At 54.0% G+C, this 4,074-nt stretch overlaps 1 protein-coding gene across 5 annotated transcripts in view; it reads right to left on the bottom strand.

Moving 5' to 3' along the window:
• Lzts3 (leucine zipper tumor suppressor family member 3) overlaps positions 1–4,074 on the bottom strand; it is a 21,363-nt gene that overhangs the window by 5,120 nt on the left and 12,169 nt on the right. For 4 of the 5 annotated variants that reach the window (XM_033761217.1, XM_019205548.2, XM_019205546.2 and 1 more), the window contains exon 1: positions 4,025–4,074. The exons of the other annotated variant lie outside the window; for it this stretch is intronic. The gene's annotated coding sequence lies outside the window, so the exon portion shown is untranslated. The remainder of the gene's footprint in view (positions 1–4,024) is intronic. 5 annotated transcript variants of the gene reach the window in all.

Genomic DNA, 4,074 nt, shown 5'->3' with positions numbered 1-4,074 from the left:
GCGCGCGGACGGCCGGCCGCGCTGCAGCTGGTTGCAAGGGAGCCCTCCCGGAGATCTCCCCAACGCGACCACACGAAAAGTTGGCCGAAGGCTTCCGCCTCCCTGAAATCGGCCCTTCGGAGAGGACCCCCGCCAGCCGAGCGAGGCTGGGACGCGGAGCCTCCCTCAGGGCCTGTGTTTCCCACAGGTGGGCGGGGGGAGGGGCGGGGCCTCCGAGTCCAGCTGCGCCCTAGAGGATCCCGCGCCTGCAGAGCCCTGCTAGGAATTCACCGCCACCAGGAAGACGTCCTGAGTTACCCCTCCCCCACTCCTTGTGGACCTTGGCCCTGCTCAGTTTACCTTGAAGTCCTCAGAGCCAGTTCTTTGGGTGTGCGCCCCCTCCCGCAAGGCCGGCCCAAAGAAGGGGGAGCAGGGCCTCGGGTTACCTGTGCTGGGGGAGGTCCTGCTTCCTGGTTCTTTTGTCTCAAGTCCGCACTTGGGATCACCTGCCCCAGAGACCTGCAGAATCCGGCCTGACAGAGGTGCCAGGCAATGCCAGCCCTGGCTAGCCACTCAAATATGTGTGCCAGAGACAGAAAGTGCTCTCTTCGGGCCCTTAACCCTTAGTTCCCCCAGAAACAAGGAAGGAAGCCCCCCTTCCTTATTAAGGTGAAGAGGTTCATGGGGTGTCCCCCTGAGTACTCAGCGTAGTTCTTTTACCCCGATGCCCAGTTCTAACACCGTGATCTTTCCTATCAGGCTTCAGACAAAGTCAGTCTGAGAAAACTCCTTTTCAAGGTCTTCTTCTGGTCACACCAGAAATTATAGCCCTAGGTAGTGGGAAAGTTCACTACTAGGCTGATCCAGTGCCTTTGCAGAATTCCATTGTCTCATTAATCCCCCTTATTCCAGCGAGTCTGTCCCAACACACAGGGATTGGAGCAGGCTGGGACAAGAGAGGTCCTTGGGGTTCAGATGGAGCAGATGGGTAGGTGCACTCTCCCCCTCAGTGAGGCCTTCATAAATTTTGTGCCTTAGGCCTCTCTTGCATTACGCTAGTCCCTACTGAGACTCCAATCTCCAGCATTCTAACCCTTAGCCTAGAAACTTCCTACTCTACACATGTCCCTCTCTTCTCTTGCCATTCTTGGGTGCAATGTAGGGAGCAACTGGAGCTGGGAGGATAGAGGCTATATGGCCCAAGTCTTGAAACCAGTGGGAAGGGCTGGGCAGGTTTGGGGAGGAGGAACCTGCAAAAACCTCAATCAGCTGGGGTTCAGGTGTTGGAGATAATGGAGTTTAGGCTGGGGCACTCAACATACAGGAAGCGACTGCTTAGGAAAAACAGTAGCTTTTGAGAAGACCAGAGAAAGATGCCTCTCACACACTGGGTGGAGAAAGAGACTAGGATTGTCAGCATCCAGGCCTAGCTTCAGGCTAGGGGGGCAGAGCCCCAGAAGTCTGGGAGGTCCTGTGGGAGCAGGAAAAAAGCCAAGGGGACAACTTGGGTGATGTGGTGTGTACCCACAGTCTCAGCTACTGGGCAGGACCACCTGAGCCTTGGAATTCATTGCCAGTCCTGGACAACACAGTGAGACTGGCTCAAAAAGAAAAAATGTGGGAGCAGCTCTCTGCCAAAAAAAGAGGGACTAGGTGTAACTGAGATAGAAGAGTGTGCCCTGGATTTGGCAGCTTAAGACATCACTGGCTTCTGTGTCAGAATGGCTTTAGAAAAGTGGTGCAAGGCAAACACAGACCATAGGGAGGGGTGCAGAGACAGAAGAGATGGCAGAGTTCCCTGCTAAGAGAAGTCGGAGAAGGCCACCACTTAAGGAGGTTTGGGATCCAAGTGCTTTTTCAATTTTAAAATTAAACATGGTTGAAACTTGAATGTGCTGATATGTCAAAGGAAGGGGTCACTAGTGAGATAAAGATCCAGCCAGGGTGCTAGCAATAGGGGCTGCACCAAGGGCAGAAACAAACCTCAGAAGTAAACATGTGGGTCATGATGGGGTAGAGTTTGGGAGGTCACATTTTAAACTGTAAGGTGCAATACAAACATGCAGCACTACCTCCTCTGAGATCCAGGAAAGGAGAATCTGACCATAGTGGGGGCTGGTCATTAGCCACTCTACTGTTTCCCTAGAGTATGTGTGACCTCCTATCAGGCTCAGAGGCTAAATCCTGAGCCTCCTTTCCCAGTGCTTTATTACCTGGAGTATCCTTGATTGTCAACCCACAGAAGCTCTTTCTGGAGGCTCCCTCCCCATTCTTGCCTGTCATGGTCAACCCCTTACAAGTGTTCTCTGCCCCTTGCCTCTCCCACACTTGGGCTGCTTGCTGCAGCTCTTCTCAAAACCCCAGAAGGAAGCTGGAGGGACAAGAAGGAGGATACTTCCCCTGATAAGCAGGAACTGCAAAGGAAGTCAAGGTCCTGAACTTGCCAATAACTGGGTTTGGTTCAGCAATGGCCATCTCATGGTATAAGTGTGGGATGACATCCTGTTGACTGACTGCCTCTATCTCTTTCCCATCAAACCTCAGTGCCTAAGACATGGTACACAATATTATAAAGGGACTAAATGCAGGTCCTTTCAACTACTGTGACCACCCAGGCCCTCCCATAGCTAGAATGCTTGGGGTCTTGAAGATCTCAAACCCAAGCCATTCTACTTCCTAAAGATCTCAGTAGCCCCTCCTGCCAGCACCCTTGCTGGGTGTCCTCGCTGGTCTTTCTTCTCCTGTACTCCTTCCCTGAGCTACCAGGGGACTCTTTCTAAAGAGTAAAGCCAATCTTGTTCCTGCTCTGCCTATATCCTTCCATGAACAGGGTCAAGGGCAGTAGATGGAGTTCTGGCATCAGCACCAAGTGTAAACCACAGCTTGACTGATGAGGAGTGGAACCTTATGCAGGTTATTTCACCTTTGGTTTTCACACATAGCTTGCAGGAATTTTAAGAAGTACAAGCATTATGGGCAAAATGCTTCATATTCTTTGTGGTCCCCAGAGCTTGCAGTAGGGTCCCCAGTGCCTTTCCTGATTCCCATCCCGTATCTCCCATGACCTAAGGTCCTCTTCATTCCACACAACCTTTTCTCAGCTCTCTGTGCCCACCCAATAGCCTTCTAGAACTATTCCAAATGCTGCTGCTCAAGACAGCATCCCTGATACCTCAGGAGTCTTGGTGCACTCAAGACACCCCAGGAAGATTTCACTCTGAAGACACCCCAGGATTGGACTGTGGATGCCCCAGAGACAAGAGTCCTAGGGGCCCCTGGACTCTGGCACCGAGACATGCAGGATGAATGCACATGGCAATGCTAATTATGAGTTATGCAAATAAGCAATGAATCTATACAGAGAAATCAGGAAGGGCTTCAAGGATGAAGGTCTGAGGAAGAAAAGGGATTCAGGGGCACTGCAGGGCTTTTGGGGTGCAGAAATCTCCACAACTTCTTGGTTGGGATGTGTGAGGGGAGATGCAGCTTTCCTCGGAAGCGTGGGGACCAGCAGAGAAGAGGGCCCATCCCCTAGATTCTGGCTATGATGAAGTCAATGTTTCAGGACTGAGGGGGCCGACAGCACACCACCACCCCCATCCCGAAGCACACAAGCGCGCACACACACAAGCCTCTGCTGGAGGATAGGGGGTCGTTTTCACCAGCAGCCCAAGGCAAGCTGCGCCAGCAGATAAGACCCCGGCCACAGGCGGTCGGCAGAGGTCCCCAAGGATCTCTGCAGTGGGGGAAATCCCTCCTGCACCTCCCCGGACTCCCCACCAACGCGTGTGGCTCCGGGGGGCGGGGCACAGAGGGAAGAGGTGACATAATCCCGGCCGCACCCCCTCCGGCCGCTACCCACCCCCCGGCCGGGCAAAGCATCCATGACATCATCGGGCTCATCTCTCCCCTCCCCCCTGGGACCCCAGCAGCGGGACGCGCCCCCTTTCCAGCTCCGGGTCTGGCCAGACCAGCCTCAAGGTGCTGCGGACACGGAAGCGGGTGGTAGCTAGGAGGGGTCCCGCAGTGGGCTTGCCTCACTTACTCGCTGCTTCAGGGTCCAGTGCAGGATCTCAGACGCGGCGCTCCCGGCCC

Source organism: Fukomys damarensis, unplaced genomic scaffold (assembly GCF_012274545.1).
Source record: "Fukomys damarensis isolate Sample0158 unplaced genomic scaffold, DMR_v1.0_HiC HiC_scaffold_7, whole genome shotgun sequence".
Taxonomy (NCBI): domain Eukaryota; kingdom Metazoa; phylum Chordata; class Mammalia; order Rodentia; family Bathyergidae; genus Fukomys; species Fukomys damarensis.
This window is presented reverse-complemented; position numbering and strand designations above follow the sequence as displayed.